General features: G+C 43.8%; 1 protein-coding gene across 1 annotated transcript in view; it reads right to left on the bottom strand.

Moving 5' to 3' along the window:
• Positions 1-21,343, bottom strand: part of LOC138852968 (cell adhesion molecule Dscam1-like) — a 454,532-nt gene that overhangs the window by 227,724 nt on the left and 205,465 nt on the right. The gene's annotated exons all lie outside the window — the stretch shown is intronic.

The following is a 21,343-nucleotide window of genomic DNA, read 5'->3' as shown; positions in this document are numbered from 1 at the left end:
TATGAACTCTGTAGTGGTCTGGATCTATACAGGAGGTTTCTATTGTCCTTCCAGATCAATGAGAAGTTGTTTCATGGGGAGCAGTTCACCAGCAGGTCGAGGTATGTCTGCGTTTCTGAAGAGAGTGACTCAGAAGCAGAGGTAGATGAACCAGAATTGCTGGATAGTGGTGATGAATACTTGCCACAGGATGCACAGGTGTCAAGTGATGATGAGGAGGAAGAAAGGCCAGCCAAAAAACAGAAATTAGTGAAGAAAAAGTAAGGTATTACGATTGCAACTATTGCAGCCACTCGAAGAAATTGGTCACATCCTCATTCCAGTGTTCTGTATGCAAAGTAAATCTGGATAAAGAGTGATAGAAATTGCTTCAGCGACTACCATACCATCAATTAGCAATATAGAATAATTGGTCATCCAAATGAATCTCAGGAATATAGGGATTGAAAGTTGCATCCCTTTGCAATTTGTCATTGTTGAGATTTGCTTCCTTTTTATATTTTTGTAACAATTAAAAAATGTTTTGATTCAAGTTCCATTTATGTTTTTTATACTGTCTGTTTGTATATTAAATTTAAAAAATTGTTTTGGTGTGTTTTATTAACAATTGCAAGTTTGCAACATAAAATTTTTTAATCCCTTTGTCGGGCGCTGCCGGATATTTTCGGTCTCCGGAGATTAGCAATTACTCGAAAACTAACCATCAGAAATCAATTTATATGGGATCAGTGACCTTGTATTGAGTTACTCTATCACCATAGGGAGTTCAGTTCGAATTTCAAATTTTCGGACCCCTTGCCTGATGAAGGGTATTAAAGCCAATCTAGTCCACGGCCGTATCATTGCTACCTACACTACCTTCATCGGCACTAAACCGCTGTTCAGCAGTAAGAACAGCAATAACAACTTCAGTCACCCTTGTTTATGCTCACTTCATTCACCCTTGTTTATACTCACTTCAGTCACCCTTGTTTATACTCACTTCAGTCACCTTTGTTTATACTCACTTCAGTCACCCTTGTTTACACTGACCTCAGTCACCCTTGTTTACACTCACCTCAGTCACCCTTGTTTACACTCACCTCAGTCACCCTTGTTAACACTCACCTCAGTCACCCTTGTTTACACTCACCTCAGTCACCCTTGTTTACACTCACCTCAGTCACCCTTGTTTATACTCACCTCAGTCACCCTTGTTTATACTCACTTCAGTCACCCTTGTTTATGATCACTTCATTCACCCTTGTTTACACTCACTTCAGCCACCCTTGTTTATACTCACTTCAGTCACCTTTGTTTATACTCACTTCAGTCACCCTTGTTTATACTCACTTCAGTCACCCTTGTTTATACTCACTTCAGTCACCCTTGTTTATATTCACTTCAGTCACCCTTGTTTATACTCACTTCAGTCACCCTTGTTTATACTCACTTCAGTCACCCCTGTTTATACTCAATTCAGTCACCCTTGTTTATACTCACTTCAGTCACCCTTGTTTATACTCACTTCAGTCACCCCTGTTTATACTCAATTCAGTCACCCTTGTTTATACTCACTTCAGTCACCCTTGTTTACATTCACTTCAGTCACCCTTGTTTATACTCACTTCAGTCACCCTTGTTTATATTCACTTCAGTCACCCTTGTTTATACTCACTTCAGTCACCCTTTTTTATACTCACTTCAGTCACCCCTGTTTATACTCACTTCAGTCACCCTTGTTTATACTCACTTCAGTCACCCTTGTTTATACTCACTTCAGTCACCGTTGTTTATACTCACTTCAGTCACCCTTGTTTATACTCACTTCAGTCACCCTTGTTTACACTCACCTCAGTCACCCTCGTTTACACTCACCTCAGTCACTCCTGTTTACACTCACTTCAGTCACCCCTGTTTACACTCACCTCAGTCACCCTTGTTTACACTCACCTCATTCCCACTTGTTTACACTCACCTCAGTCACCCCTGTTTACACTCACCTCAGTCACCCTTGTTTACACTCACCTCAGTCACCCCTGTTTACACTCACCTCAGTCACCCTTGTTTACACTCACCTCATTCGCACTTATTTACACTCACCTCAGTCACCCTTGTTTACACTCACCTCAGTCACCCCTGTTTACACTCACCTCAGTCACCCTTGTTTACACTCACCTCAGTCACCCTTGTTTACACTCACCTCAGTCACCCTTGTTTATACTCACCTCAGTCACCCTTGTTTACACTCACCTCATTCGCACTTGTTTACACTCACCTCAGTCACCCTTGTTTACACTCACACTCAACACCACCAGCAGACACACAACACCACCAGCACAGACACACACAACACCACCAGCAGACACACACACAACACCACCAGCAGACACACACACAACACCAGCAGACACACACACAACACCACCAGCAGACACACACACAACACCACCAACAGACACACACACAACACCACCAGCAGACACACACACAACACACCAACAGACTCACACACAACACCACCAGCAGACACACACACAACACACCAACAGACACACACACACAACACCATCAGCACACACACACACAACACCACCAGCAGACACACACACAACACCACCAGCAGACACACACACCAGCAGACACACACACAACACCACCAGCAGAACACACACAACGCCACCAGCAGACACACACACCAGCAGACACACACACAACACCACCAGCAGACACACACACACAACACCACCAGCAGACACACACACAACACCACCAACAGACACACACACAACCACCAACAGACACACACCACCACCAGCAGACACACACAGAGCACCACCAGCAGACACACACACAACACCACCAGCAGACACACACACACAGCATCACCAGCAGACACACACACAACACCACCAGCACACACACACAACACCACCAGCAGACACACACACAACACCACCAGCAGACACACACACAGCACCACCAGCAGACACACACACAACACCAGCAGACACACACACACAGCACCACCAGCACACACACACACAACACCAGCAGACACACACACAACACCACCAGCAGACACACACACAGCACCACCAGCAGACACACACTCAACACCACCAGCACACACACACACACAACACCACCAGCAGACACACACACAACATCACCAGCAGACACACACACAACACCACCAGCAGACACACACACAACACCACCAGCAGACACACACACAACACCACCAGCACACACACACACAACACCACCAGCACACACACACACACAAAACACCACGAGCAGAGACACACACAACACCACCAGCACACACACACACAACACCACCAGCAGACACACACACAACACCACCAGCAGACACACACACAACACCACCAGCACAGACACACACAACACCACCAGCAGACACACACACAACACTACCAGCAGACACACACAAAACACCACCAGCAGACACTCACACATCACCACCAGCAGACACACATAACAGCAGACACACACACCAGCAGACACACACAACACCACCAACATACACTCACACAACACCACCAGCAGACACACACACAACACCACCAGCAGACACACACACAACACCACCAGCAGACACACACAACACCACCAGCAGACACACACGCAACACCACCAGCAGTCACACACACAACACCACCAGCAGACACACACACAACACCACCAGCAGACACACACACAACACCACCAGCAGACACACACACAACACCATCAGCAGACACACACACAACATCACCAGCAGACACACACACAACACCACCAGCAGACACACACACAACACCACCAGCAGACACACACAGACCACCACCAGCAGACACACACACAAAACCACCAGCAGACACACATACAACACCACCGGCAGACACACACACAACACCACCGGCAGAAACACACACAACATCACCAGCAGACACACACACAACACCACCAGCAGACACACACACAACACCACCAGCAGACACACACACAACACCACCAGCAGACACACACACAAAACCACCAGCAGACACACATACAACACCACCGGCAGACACACACACAACACCACCGGCAGAAACACACACAACACCACCAGCAGACACACACACAACACCACCAGGAGACACACACACAACACCACCAGCAGACACACACACAGCACCACCAGCAGACACACACACAACACTACCAGCAGACACACACACAACACCACCAGCAGACACACACACACACACAACACCACCAACGGACACACACACACAACACCACCAGCAGACACACACACACCACCACCAGCAGATATACACACAACACCACCAGCAGACACACACGCAACACCACCAGCAGACACACACACCACCACCAGCAGACACACACACAACGCCACCATTAGACACACACACAACACCTCCAGCAGACACACACACAACACCACCAACAGACACACACACAACACCACCAGCAGACACACACACAACACCACCAGCAGACACACAACACCACCAGCAGACACACAACACCACCAGCAGACACACACACAACACCACCAGCAGACACTCACACACAACACCACTAGCAGACACATATAACACCACTAGCAGACACACATAACACCACCAGCAGACACACATACAACACCACTAGCAGACACACACAGAACACCACCAGTAGACACACACAACACCACCAGCAGTCACACACAACACCACCAGCAGACACATATAACACCACCAGCAGACACACACAATACCACCAGCAGACATACACAATACCACCAACAGACACACACAACACCACCAGCAGACACACACAACACCACCAGCAGACACACACAGCACCACCAGTAGACACATATAACACCACCAGTTGACACATATAACACCATCAGCAGACACACACAACACCTGCAGACACATGTAACACCTCCAGCAGACACACACAACACCACCAGCAGACACACACAACACCACCAGCACACACACACAACACCACCAGCAGACACACAACACCACCAGCAGACACACACAACACCAGCAGACACATATAACACCTCCAGCAGACACACACAATGCCACCAGCAGACACACACAACACCACCAGCAGACACACACAACACCACCAGCAGACACACACAACACCACCAGCAGACACACACAGCACCTCCAGCAGACACACACAACACCACCAGCAGACACACACAACACCACCAGCAGACACACACAACACCACCAGCAGACACACACAGCACCACCAGCAGACACACACAACACCACCAGCAGACACACACAACACCACCAGCAGAAACACACAACACCACCAGCAGACACACACAACACCACCAGCAGACACACACAACACCACTAGTAGACACACACAACACCACCAGCAGACACACACAACACCACCAGCAGACACACACAACACCACCAGCAGACACACACAGCACCTCCAGCAGACACACACAACACCACCAGCAGACATACACAACACCACCAGCAGACACACACAACACCACCAGGAGACACACACAACACCACCAGCAGACACACACAACACCACCAGCAGACACACACAACACCACCAGCAGACACACACAACACCACCAGCACACACACACAACACCACCAGCAGAAACACACAACACCACCAGCAGACACACACAACACCACCAGCAGACACACACAACACCACCAGCACACACACACAACACCACCAGCAGAAACACACAACACCACCAGCAGACACACACAACACCACCAGCAGACACACACAGCACCACCAGCAGACACACACAACACCACCAGCAGACACACACAACACCACCAGCAGACACACACAACACCACCAGCACACACACACAACACCACCAGCAGAAACACACAACACCACCAGCACACACACACACCACCAGCAGAAACACACAACACCACCAGCAGACACACACAACACCACCAGTAGACACATATAACACCACCATCAAACAGATTGCAACTACTGTCGTTGCAGAATCTCTGATTGCAAATAACATCCGTCTGCTTTCGAAATATTATTGCATACTGAATGCTTTTAATGTATATAACAATTATAGTGGCGTATTCAGAAGGCAAGATTACCAAGTATGAAGAAAAATCTATCAGTGTTATCGTAAGACACCATAAAGTTGTGTGAATGTTTTCGTGAACTTGAGAACTGATGTGACTTTGTGATCGTCACTAAGTTTGAACACTTGGGAGTGAACCCATAAACTACATATTCGATATACCTGTGGTGGCTTCAGGGACTCTCTCCACGGACTCATCCTGAATACAAGAGAAGGTGCTCCATGTCACATGAGATTAAAATAGGCTGTTCCAATCTGTTCGAGGGGCAGAGCGGGTTTGCCCTAAATAACCTGGATAACAGCAAATGTTCCATGCCCACTGAGGGTCAGAATGGCTTCTGGATATTCGTTCTGGGTAAGAGCTGGTAATCCATTCTCATTGAAGATAAGAGAGAAATGTCCTATTTCTGTCTTGGACGAACGAGAGAGAGAGAAATCCATTCATGTCCAGGGTGATGGAGGCTGTTCTATTCCAGTGAAGGACCAGATTTAGTTGTTCATTCTTTTCTTGTGATAGTGGATATTCATGTCTCGTTATCAGTGAAAGAAGATGTTCCACTTCGTTTGTTCTTAAAATAGGGTGCTCCATTTCCGTTCAGGATCGTCGAGACAGTTCCATTATACTCGTGCATGTAGAAAATAGCTCTCCAGTTTATTGATAGATGTTCCATTCCAGTCATCAACTAGAGATTATGATAAATTTATGAACTGGCTTTCCTTCTAGAAAGGGCAGGACAGGTCGTAGTTTCCTTTGTTTCGCTTTATTCTCTTTATGGATGAGTCTGTTTCACTTCAGTCGTTGAAAAATATAATAAAGGGTTGATTATAATAAAGGTTTATTTACTTGTTAATAACAGGAAGGGAGAAAAGTAATGAGAATCATTCAGTAAAGTTCAGCCTGTGTCTGCACCCACACTGTCAACATTATTTTCATTCCTAGTAAAATAATTCAACGGTCTTCGTTGGAAAAGTTTGCAGAGACGATTAACTGTTTCATCCAAAGGTGCCTTTTCCCAAGTTTACTTTCAATTTCCTTCTATTACATACCCTTCCAAATTCGTCCACCACCAATATCTATATATATGTCTTCTTCTTCTTCTTATGACCAGAGCTTTGGTAAGATGGGTAAGGAAGAAGGATGGGTAAGGATAGAAATATTGGAAAAGGGTGGGAGGGGGTAGAGAGGTAGGATATAAAAGGTAAATGGCCCAACCACTTTGTTGTAATTTAAAAGGTGCATGTGAAATAATAAGATATTCTTGAAGGGGTATAATACTAACCCATGAGAGTCACATAGATATAACAGATGTATAAGTACATGACTCTGAATTGGTAGTAAATATACAAGTTGCAATTGCTTTTTTTTGCGATTGCACAACGGATATTTAAGTGACAATGAAGGCAATAATTTTCTTGACAATGGCTTCTTACAGGTGGTGTTCCGCCAAAGTAAATTTAGCATATTTTTTACAGTAGAATTTTATATAAGATATCTCCCTAATTGGGGTCGGTGATTTTCTCAGTAAACATAGAAGGGTTCTGGTGTTACCCAATCATCTTCATCTGCAGGGAGGTTGCTCAAGATCATTGGTCGATGGTAATCATCTTTATGGATAAAACGACGGACCCTCTGTGGGAGAGTCATTCTTTGAGTCCTGTGAGGAGGAGTATTGATGATATAATCCGTGGTATTTTCAGCTTGTAGAGGATGTTCTCTATCTGGTATGTAGAGTTCTTGCATTGCATAGAGTTGTTTCTTTTTCAGGGTGTCAAGGCGTACATTTAAGGCAGTAATATCTTCTTGTACGTGTAAATCTGCCATTTTAACTCTGTCTCTCCTCCTGGTACCCGTAATAAAGCGAAGAGCTGTATTCTGGACCCGTTGCAACCGTAGCATGTCGGTCTTTGTTGTTAATGACATTGGGTATTCGAGTATAGGTCTTATTATAATTTTATACAGATGTTTTTTGACATGTTGAGGGGCTTGATTGAATCGAAAGAGACTGCTAAGACCGGCTTTGGCTATGTTGATCTTTTTAGTTACATGAGATGTTGAGCGGAGCAGCCTGTCTATTTCATATCCCAAGATCTTGTTAGGGCTTCTAATGGCTACAGGTGTACTTCTGATGGAGATACTCCCTTTATCTTCGATGGTTGATGCAAAACATCCTATCGTGCTAACAAGGACTTAGTCAGGATTAGTCGTAATTCTCCATTTCTTTTCCCAATTAGATGTTCGACGAAGTTCAATATTCATTTTTTCTATGACTTTCTCATACTTGTATTTTCCTGTTACCGGAGTTGATGAGACAACATGGATAACATCATCTGCAAACTGTGTTATAATTGTATCATTAAACTCTGGTTGAGGAAGGTTATTCACATAAATGTTGAACAGAATTGGACTAAGACAAAAACCTTGTGGGACACCAGCTGTTGGTATAAAAGGCTCTGTCGACCTGCCATGAAAGGTGGGAATGATTTTTCTTTGAGTTAAAAAATTATATATTAATCTGAGAAAGGTCCAGTTATGGTCTGGTAGGTCAATGAGTTTGTATATAAGACCATCATGCCATAAGCTATCAAAAGCTTTATGAACAACTCTGGTGGCAATTAGGGCAAGATTGCCCTGATGTTTTAGACTTGCTACAGTATCGAAAATAACATTTATTGCATGATGGGTACCTCTATGTGTTCTAAAGCCAAATTGTTTTTCAGTAAAAAGGTGGTTAAACTCCATATAGTAGTTCAATCTGTTGGAAATGATCTCAAGAACTTTTCCAGTGACTTCAAGTAAAGATATAGGTCTATAGTTCCCAGGTTGGTGGATGTCTTTATTGGGCTTAGCAAGAAAGATCATCTTAGCAGTCTTAAAAACCACTGGAAAATGTCCTGAGGCCAAGATGGCATTAAAGATATTAACCAGGGGCTCTATTTCACATTCTTCCAATAACCTGACTCATCTCGAGTAATGTAATAGGTCTAGTAAGCGGGTGGGCGTCTTCAAGAGTTGAAGTATCGATGGAAGGTAGTGGTTGTAGATCATCTAAGTTCTCATCTCTCCATTCATTTACCAACTGATAGTGATTATTGTTAAATCGACGACTGTTATTGTGGGAGAGAATTTTCTCCCATACATCACCCATCAAATTAGCCTGGTCCTGTGGATCATCAAGTTTAATCTCAACATCTTCATCATCCTCATCAGAGAAGGTATGAATTATATGAATTAGGTAGTTAGGAGCCTTGTGCTTTGCCCCTAACAGTTGTCGGATCTTACTCCAAAATTTTGCTGGCTCACGTTTATACTGGTTAGCTTGGAGTACTAGCAATTTCCATAAGTCACGTTTGTGATGACTAATCATGTTAATTAATTCTTGCCTCAATCTGTGCAGTGTAGCTACTGGTGGTTGTCGCGTTTGAAGATGCCTTCGACATTCTGCTTGATAATTTCTTAAAGCGTCTCTAATTTCCCTAGTAGGTTTATATTGTTGATAGATCTTTGTGGAAGCTAATTGGCAAGTTGCATTAGTAGCTTCAATTATTCGATTGTGAAGGGACCTGATCGCGTCATCAATTGCAACGGAAGGTAGATTTTCCAACGACACAATTTCATCTTCACCCAGAAATGCCCTGAAGGGGTCAAATCCAAGGGTGTTAAGATTGGGTTTAGGAGGTACAGGTATTCTAAATGGAGAAGTTTGTAGTTGTATTATAACAGTGATATGGTCAGATCCTACGTTTCCACCAGGAGAGATACGTCAATGAAAAAGGACACAGTCTCTGTTTGTCAGGACTATATCTGGTGTCCCTGGATGAGGTCCAATATACGATTTAAACAATGGACCTTGAAATGACAAGTTTCTGGCTGTCATGATATTAAATAGTTGTTTTCCTTTTAAGTCACCCAGTGGAATACCATCTCCGCAGTTAAAGAGGGCAGGGTGATGAGCATTAAAATCTCCTGCTAGAATTGTTGGAATATTTCTGCTTAATATCCTATGTAGAGGAATTGACTCTATATAATGTTGTCTCGGGGGAAAATATACAGTTCCTATCACTAGTTGGGCATGAGACGTTGTTAGTTCTATTGCAAGAATGTTATCTTCATCTACAAGAATATTTTTAAATGTATAGCCTAATTTAACTAAGATGGCTACACCACTATAGGGTCCTCTCGATTTCTCCACAGTAGAGTAACCACGTAATTTAATATGTTGATCAACTCTTGCAGCTGTCTCATTCAAGAGTATAACATCGGGATTGTAATTATGTAGTTCAGCCTCAAGGAGGTAACGGTTATTAAAGAAATGTTGAATATTAATTTGGAAAATTGTAATCCCCATTATTTCTTGCTCTTCGGACGAGTACTGCGGACTGAACGCCTGCAAGTAATGTCTTTTTTGGTATACTCTCTATCCCTGCTGGACTCGTCAAGGGGAGGAGGGAAGTTCTGAGTAGTTGCTTGTGTATTGAAAGTGTCACCATCTTCACTAGAGTTGGTAATATTAACAGAATCATTAGAGTCATTAGAGTCATCATCAGAAAACTGAGGTGTGATATTCCCAGTTTCAGGAAGCAGAGGCTCTTGAGAGTTAATGGGAGACTGTGGAGGCTCCAAGGGAAAATTTGGTAGGCCAGGTGAATTACCTTGGGGAAGTTCCTGTTCATCAGAATCAGCTGCAGTAGCGGAAGAGTAAGAATCAATCTCTGGGGCATCGTTAGGGTCAGGTATTGACTTATCGGGCTGAGGGGAGTTGACAACTTGGTTATGCGAGGTGGATGATCCCTGGACAAGGGATGAATTAGACTTATTTGTAGAAGTAGAGAAGGCTGGTCCATAATCTCCTTAACATTATCTGGGATAGTAGTGGGAGTGATCCCATTAGCCATTAACAAATCATTTAAAACCTTTGAGCAGAGTTGAATGTCCCCACCTGTAATGTCTTCGGCCATCATATACATTAGTTGCGCTCTCGTAATATCCCCAGCTGAGGATACCTGAGACATGGGAGATGAGGTTGAACCTTGTTGTTGCGTTTGTGTATGTTGTAGGTGAGGGTTAGATTGGGGAACTCCAAGAGGGGCAGAATTCCAAACATTGGAACTATTAGTAGAAACGTGAGGAGTCCCACTAGATCCAGGCAAAGCTGGGAAGGAAGTTTGGGACATTGTTGGAGGTGCCTGGGGAGTGGTCTTCTTAGAAGTGGATAGTTTCTTAGCTTCTAGAATTTTCTGCATTTCCTTTTTCCTCTCGGGACAGATAGTAGAAACCATTGCAGAGTACACACTTGGGTTTAGTTTTGTTATCACAAGTTTTGAAAGAATGTTGCCCAGAGCATATGCTGCAAATCAGTGCTTGGTTACTGCATTTGTTGGTGGTATGCCCAAATGCGTAACATTTGTAACATTGCGTCACACTGACAAACCGCTCAAGAGAGATTTGGTCAGGTGTACATCTGGTGCCAAAACATTTGAAGCCATTTTTGCACACTAGTTTGGCTTCTTCAGGTGTTTCAAGTATTAATTTTAATGTTTCCTGTTTGTTGCCAGGTTTAGAAAATTTATGCGCTTGGACAGCATGAAATTCTGAATTTTCTGCATTAAAGTCAGCAAGAAGTTCATTCACTGTGCTCTCTCTCATGATGCTGTTAAATCTGGCAACAAACGCCGTTCGTTGCGCTTGATAGCTTTTAGGTGCAATTGGATGGACACCCAAAGTCTTCAATTTGTCCAGGACGTCCTGCTTAAGTAGTTGAAGTAACTCTTCTTCAGAAGAGAGGAGAAGTACTACCCCAGCGAGAGTTGTAAAAATATCCACTGCTGGAGCAACAGTTGAATTTGAGCAAATGCTTGCTAGAATTTCTTTCCTTGACTTTTGGTTGTCATCAACCCGTAATCTTACTCTTATCATCGCCATGATGTCCAGGAAGGTACATCAGGCACATAAGTTACTTTAACAAAAAGGGTCTTTCCTTAGTGTTAGTCTAACATACTATTCCAGCTGACTTATGAAGGTCAGCCCCTAAGATAGCCTACCCTCGAGTAGTGAGGGGAAAGGGCCCAAGGCAAAGATCTGCCGGATTTTAAAAAACCACACGGGCTACCGGATGGTCAAAATGCTTTGTGTTAACTCGCCAAAACGAAATTGCCGAAAAAGAAGAAGATAGGAAAGTCAGAAGGATAGCAATGTATGTAGTGTGTTAGTGTTGATGTTTGGGTGAGGGGAGGATGGGGAAGGATGGGGGGTTGGGGATGAGAGGGGTGAGCAAGCAAGCAAGTCACCGCCTTACCCTCTTGATGGGATGGTGCTCGAAGTGACTGCAAGCAAGTTTCCTCTCAGCTCTGGTGAAGAACTACTCAGGATAACCCAAGAAAAATCCCGAGCAACAGTGTTCAGAGTTGCTCAGCTGAAGAGCAGGAACGACGACGTCTTCTCTCCACGGCGGCTGGACGGCTTCCGTCTGTGTATCGTGTCATATATATGTCTTGCCGAATACGTAAAAACTTGCGATTTTGGCTTAAATAACAGAACACTTCTTGCCGAAAATATTAGTTGAATTAGGCTAAACTAAATTGAGCTTGTTATAATAAAGTCAGGTAAGTTTCGCACAAAATCATTACTTTTTATATTAACATAAATGAAAAAAATATATATCTATAAGTGTATAAGAGAATATTCTAGAAAGGACTTAATTTTAAATGAGTTCCTGATAATTGACTAGTTTTGCCTATTCGGCGCGAGACACACGCACACACATACACACACACACACACACACACACACACACACACACACACACACACACACACACACACACACACACACACACACACACACACACACTTGTAAGCTGTAGTACACACGCAAACACACATACACAGGATTTCACACCGTCCTGTGAACTGACCATCTGAACCTTTCTCCTATCCCCCCCCCTCTTTCTACCCTAAGTAGACCTATCTCTACCTCTCTCACTCCTTACCTATATCTCTCTCTCTACCTATCTCTCTCTCTCTCTCTTCCCTCTCCCATCTCTCCCCTCTAACATCTCTTACCTCTAACACCTCCCCCCCCCTCTAACATCTCTCCCCCTCTAACATCTGTCCCCTCCCATTATCTCTCCCCTCTCCCTTTCCCCACCTCTCTCCCAGTACACACGCAAACACACATACACAGGATTTCACACCGTCCTGTGAACTGACCATCTGAACCTTTCTCCTATCCCCCTCCCTCTTTCTACCCTAAGTAGACCTATCTCTACCTCTCTCACTCCTTACCTATATCTCTCTCTCTACCTATCTCTCTCTTCCCTCTCCCATCTCTCCCCTCTAACATCTCTTACCTCTAACACCTCCCCCCCTCTAACATATCTCCCCCTCTAACATCTGTCCCCTCCCATTATCTCTCCCCTCTCCCTTTCCCCACCTCTCTCCCATTATCCCACACACACACACCTCCCTCTCCCCCTAGCCTCTCTCCCCTCTCGCTCTTCCAACTCCCCCCTCTTTCCCCCTTCTCCCCCCTCTCTGCCCTCTCCCCCTCTTTGCCTTCTCTTTCTCTCTCTCTCTCTCTCTCTCTCTCTCTTCTCTCTCTCTCTCTCTCTCTCTCTCTCTCTCTCTCTCTCTCTCTCTCTCTCTCTCTCTCTCTCTCTTGCTCTCTCTCTTGCTCTCTCTCATCCCCATTTTTCCCTTCTAACTCTCCCCTCTCCTACTCTTCCCTTCACTCTCTCTCCCCCTCTACCTTTCCCTTCTCTCTTCTCTCTCAAAAAAAAAAAAAAAAAAAAAAAAAAAAAAAATGGTGGGGACTCGCAGGAACCAAGGATCAGATGAGAATGGTTCTGGTAGGGAGGAGTGGTTGGAGGAGCAGTGGAAAAGGATGGAACAAGAGTGGGAGAGAAAATTAGGAGAGCTTTCTGAAAAAATGGAGAAAGAGCTCTCTGTGAAACTGGAAAAGAGGTTGGAGGAGACAAAGAATTGGGAGGCACAAGTCGAAACTGCAGTAGCCAAGATAAGGGTCCTAGAAGTTGAGATAAATAGGCTGAAGCGGGTTACAGGGGCAGTGACCAGAGAAGACACAGCATATGAAGCTGCGAGGCCGAACAGGAAGGAAGGAATTATGAATTATGCTAAGGTCACATCAGTCTGCCAAGGAGGACCAAGGAGTGAAAGGGAAGACCAGCTGGTTGCAGATGGAGAGGGTGATAGGTCAAATGCTGAGGCACAACAAGGCTATCAAGAGCCACTGGAAAAATCAAGGGAGAAACTGACCACATACAGGCAGGATCCAGAGTCACAGAGGGTGAGGCAATGGGAGGAAGAAAGGGCAAAATCAGTGTTTATCCATGGGCTTCAGGAGAGAGAGGAAAGGACACACACTGAAAGGCAGCAGGAAGAAAGAAAGGAGATTGAGAAAATCATCACGGAAATAGGTGAAGAGATGGACGAGATTGTAAATTTTCAGAGAATAGGGGGGTACTCGAAGGGGAGAAACCGACCAATCAAGCTGATTCTCAGGACGGAAACAGTGCGGAACAGGATCCTCCAAGAGAAACCACGATTGAAATACTCGGAAGAGTACAAGAGGGTGTTCCTAGACAGGGACAGAACAAAATCAGAACGACAGCAGCTGAGGGAGAGGACAAAAAAGCGAAAGGAGCTAGGAAAAGAGACAAGAAGGGAACCAGCAGAGGTCAGTCAGAGCACAACAGAACAGCAAGGGCAAGCACACACACAACTACTCTCAGAACCATACAACCTATCACACCATCCCAACACACACTACAATCCATACCCACAGCCTCCACCCAACACCGAGCTATAGAATCCCACAGTATGCCACCAGGTCTCCCACCCTCACAGGCCCCCCAAACCACAGTGTTGGAAAGGAAACTGAAGGTATGGTACACAAACGCTGATGGAATAACAAATAAGTGGGAGGAGTGGCATGAAAGATTCAAAGAAGCATCACCGGACATCATAGCTCTCACAGAAACCAAGCTTACAGGTATGATAACAGATGCCATCTTTCCAACGGGATACCAAATCCTGAGGAAAGACAGAGGGAACAGGGGGGGTGGAGGAGTGGCGTTGCTGATCAAAAATCGCTGGAATTTTGATGAGCTGGAGAGAGGAGACAGCGGAGAAGAAAGTGATTACATAGTGGGAACACTTCACTCTGGAGGTCCCAAGGTGGTAATAGCAGTGATGTATAACCCACCACAGAACAGCAGGAGGCCAAGGCAAGAGTACGACGAGAGCAATAGAGCGATGGTTGACACACTGACTAGAGTGGCCAGAAGAGCTAATGCATGCAGGGCAAAGCTCCTGATCATGGGTGACTTTAACCACAAGGAGATAGATTGGGAGAACTTGGACCCACATGGGGGCCAAGATACATGGAGGGCTAAGATGATGGAGGTAGTACTGGAAAACTTCATGTACCAACACGTAAGGGACACTACAAGAGAGAGAGGAGAGGATGAACCAGCAAGGCTGGACTTAGTATTCACCTTGAGTAGTGCAGATATCGAGGACATCACATATGAAAGACCCCTTGGGGCCAGTGACCATGTGGTTTTAAGCTTCGAATACACAGTAGAGCTACAAGTGGAGGGAGAAGCAGGAAGGCCAGGACGAATGAAGCCAAACTACAAGAAAGGGGACTACACAGGAATGAGGAACTACCTGAACGGGGTTCAGTGGGACAGAGAACTGGCAGGGAAGCCAGTTAATGAGATGATGGAATATGTAGCAACAAAATGCAAGGAGGCTGAGGAGAGGTTTGTACCCAAGGGTAACAGGATTAATGAAAAAGCCAGGATGAGCCCATGGTTTACCCAAAGGTGCAGGGAGGCAAAAACCAAGTGTGCTAGGGAATGGAAGAAATATAGAAGGCAAAGGACCCAGGAGAATAAGGAGAACAGTCGTAGAGCCAGAAACGAATATGCACAGATAAGAAGGGAGGCCCAAAGACAATATGAAAATGACATAGCAGCGAAAGCCAAATCTGACCCGAAACTGTTGTACAGCCACATCAGGAGGAAAACAACAGTCAAGGACCAGGTAATCAGGCTAAGGAAGGAAGGAGGAGAGACAACAGGAAATGACCGTGAAGTATGTGAAGAACTCAACAAGAGATTCAAAGAAGTGTTCACAGAGGAGACAGAAGGGACTCCAGAAAGACGGAGAGGTGGGGCACACCACCAAGTGCTGGACACAGTGCACACAACCGAGGAAGAAGTGAAGAGGCTTCTGAGTGAGCTAGATACCTCAAAGGCAATGGGGCCAGATAACATCTCCCCATGGGTATTGAGAGAGGGAGCAGAGGCGCTATGTGTACCCCTAACAACAATATTCAATACATCTATCGAAACAGGGAGATTGCCTGAGGCATGGAAGACAGCAAATGTAGTCCCAATCTTTAAAAAAGGAGACAGACATGAAGCATTAAACTACAGACCAGTGTCACTGACATGTATAGTATGCAAAATCATGGAGAAGATTATCAGGAGAAGAGTGGTGGAACACCTAGAAAGGAATGATCTCATCAACAGCAGCCAACATGGTTTCAGGGACGGGAAATCCTGTGTCACAAACCTACTGGAGTTCTATGACATGGTGACAGCAGTAAGACAAGAGAGAGAGGGGTGGGTGGATTGCATTTTCTTGGACTGCAAGAAGGCGTTTGACACAGTTCCACACAAGAGATTGGTGCAAAAACTGGAGGACCAAGCAGGGATAACAGGGAAGGCACTACAATGGATCAGGGAATACTTGTCAGGAAGACAGCAGCGAGTCATGGTACGTGGCGACGTGTCAGAGTGGGCACCTGTGACCAGCGGGGTCCCGCAGGGGTCAGTCCTAGGACCAGTGCTGTTTCTGGTATTTGTGAACGACATGACGGAAGGAATAGACTCTGAGGTGTCCCTGTTTGCAGATGACGTGAAGTTGATGAGAAGAATTCACTCGATCGAAGACCAGGCAGAACTACAAAGGGATCTAGACAGGCTGCAGACCTGGTCCAGCAATTGGCTCCTGGAGTTCAATCCCACCAAGTGCAAAGTCATGAAGATTGGGGAAGGGCAAAGAAGGCCGCAGACGGAGTACAGTCTAGGGGGTCAGAGACTACAAACCTCACTCAAGGAAAAAGATCTTGGGGTGAGTATAACACCAGGCACATCTCCTGAAGCGCACATCAACCAAATAACTGCTGCAGCATATGGGCGCCTAGCAAACCTCAGAACAGCATTCCGACATCTTAATAAGGAATCATTCAGGACCCTGTACACCGTGTATGTTAGGCCCATATTGGAGTATGCGGCGCCAGTTTGGAACCCACACCTAGCCAAACACGTGAAGAAACTAGAGAAAGTGCAAAGGTTTGCAACAAGACTAGTCCCAGAGCTAAGAGGTATGTCCTACGAGGAGAGGTTAAGGGAAATCAACCTGACGACACTGGAGGACAGGAGGGATAGGGGGGACATGATAACGACATACAAAATACTGAGAGGATTTGACAAGGTGGACAAAGACAGGATGTTCCAGAGATTGGACACAGTAACAAGGGGACACAGTTGGAAGCTGAAGACACAGATGAATCACAGGGATGTTAGGAAGTATTTCTTCAGCCACAGAGTAGTCAGTAAGTGGAATAGTTTGGGAAGCGATGTAGTGGAGGCAGGATCCATACATAGCTTTAAGCAGAGGTATGATAAAGCTCACGGCTCAGGGGGAGTGACCTAGTAGCGATCAGTGAAGAGGCGGGGCCAGGAGCTCGGACTCGACCCCCGCAACCTCAACTAGGTGAGTACAACTAGGTGAGTACACACACACACACACACACACATATATATATATATATTTTTTTTTTTTTTTTTTTTTCAACAAGTCGGCCGTCTCCCACCGAGGCAGGGTGACCCAAAAAAGAAAGAAAACAATTTTCTTCTTATTCTTTTTAGTAATCTTTACAGGAAAAGGGGTTACTAGCCCATTGTTCCCGGCATTTTAGTTGACTTTTACAACACGCATGGCTTACGGAGGAAAGATTCTTATTCCACTTCCCCATGGATATAAAAGGAAAAGTAATAAGACCAAGAACTATTAAGATAAAATCAAAGAAAACTCAGATGAGTGTGTATAAATAAATGTGTACATGTATGTGTAGTGTGACCTAAGTGTAAGTAGAAGTAGCAAGACATGCCTGTAATCTTGCATATTTATGAGACAGACAAAAGACATCAGCAATCCTACCATCGTGTAAAACAATCACAGGCTTTCGTTTTACACTCACTTGGTAGGACGGTAGTACCTCCCTGGATGGTTGCTGTCTACCAACCTACTACCTACATTATATATATATATATATATAATATATATAATATATATATATAATATATATAATATATATATATATATATATATTATATATATATATATAATATATATAATATATATATATATATATATATATATATATATATATATATATGTCGTGCCGAATATGTAAAACTGGCCAATTAGCAAGAACTCATTTAAAATTAAGTCCTTAATGAAATTTTCTCTTATACGTTTAAAGATATATATTTTCATTAATGCTAATGTAAAATTTTTTAATTTTGCAACAAAAGAATCTTAGAAAACTTACCTAACCTTATTATAACAAGAGCAATTTATTTTAGCCAAACCCAACTAAATATATTTTAAATATGTTAACAATAATTTAGTACTAAACAAACACAATCAAATATACTTTTTTTTGTTAGGTTCAAAATGATTTTGGCGAAATTATTGCATACACAAATTTTCAATTGTCCTATATGGCAAGATGAACGTTGCTATTCAAGCCAAGATCGCAAGTTCTGCCTATTCGGCACGACATATATATATATATATATATATATATATATATATATATATATATATATATATATATATATATATATATATATATATATATATATATATATATATATATATATATATATATTTTATCACACTGGCCGATTCCCACCAAGGCAGGGTGGCCCGAAAAAGAAAAACTTTCACCATCATTCACTCCATCACTGTCTTGCCAGAAGGGTGCTTTACACTACAGTTTTTAAACTGCAACATTAACACCCCTCCTTCAGAGTGCAGGCACTGTACTTCCCATCTCCAGGACTCAAGTCCGGCCTGCCGGTTTCCCTGAGCCCCTTCATAGATGTTACTTTGCTCACACTCCAACAGCACGTCAAGTATTAAAAACCATTTGTCTCCATTCACTCCTATCAAACACGCTCACGCATGCCTGCTGGAAGTCCAAGCCCGTCGCACACAAAACCTCCTTGCCCCCTCCCTCCAACCTTTCCTAGGCCGACCCCTACCCCGCCTTCCTTCCACTACAGACTGATACACTCTTGAAGTTATTCTGTTTCGCTCCATTCTCTCCACATGTCCGAACCACCTCAACAACCCTTCCTCAGCCCTCTGGACAACAGTTTTGGTAATCCCGCACCTCCTCCTAACTTCCAAACTACGAATTCTCTGCATTATATTCACACCACACACTGCTCTCAGACATGACATCTCCACTGCCTCCAGCCTTCTCCTCGCTGCAACATTCATCACCCATGCTTCACACCCATATAAGAGCGTTGGTAAAACTATACTCTCATACATTCCCCTCTTTGCCTCCAAGGACAAAGTTCTGTCTCCACAGACTCCTAAGTGCACCACTCACCCTTTTCCCCTCATCACTTCTATGATTCACCTCATCTTTCATAGACCCATCCGCTGACACGTCCACTCCCAAATATCTGAATACATTCACCTCCTCCATACTCTCTCCCTCCAATCTGATATCCAATCTTTCATCACCTAATCTTTTTGTTATCCTCATAACCTTACTCTTTCCTGTATTCACTTTCAATTTTCTTCTTTTGCACACCCTACCAAATTCATCCACCAATCTCTGCAACTTCTCTTCAGAATCTCCCAAGAGCACAGTGTCATCAGCAAAGAGCAACTGTGACAACTCCCACTTTATGTGTGATTCTTTATCTTTTAACTCCACGCCTCTTGCCAAGACCCTCGCATTTACTTCTCTTACAACCCCATCTATAAATATATTAAACAGCCACGGTGACATCACACATCCTTGTCTAAGGCCTACTTTTACTGGGAAATAATTTCCCTCTTTCCTACATACTCTAACTTGAGCCTCACTATCCTCGTAAAAACTCTTCACTGCTTTCAGTAACTTACCTCCTATACCATACACTTGCAACATCTGCCACATTGCCCCTGGTCAATTAGCAAGAACTCATTTAAAATTTAGTCCTTTCTGAAATTTTTTCTTATACGTTTAAAGATATTTTTTTTTCATTAATGTTAATGTAATTTTTTTTAATTTTGCACCAAAAATATCTTAGAAAACTTACCTAACCTTATTATAGCAAGAGCAATTTATTTTAGCCTAACCCAACTAAATATATTTTAAATACGTTTACATTAATTTAATTCTAAACAAATACAATCAAATATATTTTTTCGTTAGGTTCAGAATGATTTTGGCGATATTATTGCATACACAAATTTTTACTTGTCCTATATGGCAAGATGAGCGTTGCTATTTAATCCAAGATCGCAAGTTCTGCCTATTCGGCACGACATATAACAGTAAACAGGTCATATCGTCAGTCATACTGACAAGTTCTTGTCCAAAGAAATGATCAAAGACTTAAGAAATTTGGATTTCGTGTGAGACCTTCTACACCTGTGATTCCATTTATGATAGCATTACTTTACTCATGTGTTTCACTATTGGCTTTAACGAGAATATCCTTCAGCTTTTTCAGGATGCTGAATTTTCTGGAACTGCTCTGAAACCAAGGGCAAAATTTTGCTCAGGTTTTTACCATGTTATAGATATGAAGAGAAAGCCACCATGCATAGTTATTAAGATCTAGGGAAAAGCACCATGACACAAAGGGTGCCATGGTGTCCAAGTTCAGTGCGAAGTTTCCTTTTCGTAAAGTCCGTACACAGCAAATCACCAGCAATTGGAGATGCCTGGCAGTATACCAGTGCAGCAGTCAGTGAATGACTGAAGTTACTCACCTTCATCTGTTCTTTATATGTAGTCTTGATGTACGTTTCACAATAGAATACCTAGTGTACAAGGAGTAATCATGTGTGTATCGTGTCTTGATAACGTGTTATCTTAATGTAGGACTCTGCTGTTCCAGGAGTTGCTACTTC

The sequence above is a fragment of the Cherax quadricarinatus genome, chromosome 19, assembly GCF_038502225.1.
Source record: "Cherax quadricarinatus isolate ZL_2023a chromosome 19, ASM3850222v1, whole genome shotgun sequence".
Lineage (NCBI taxonomy): Eukaryota > Metazoa > Arthropoda > Malacostraca > Decapoda > Parastacidae > Cherax > Cherax quadricarinatus.
This window is presented reverse-complemented; position numbering and strand designations above follow the sequence as displayed.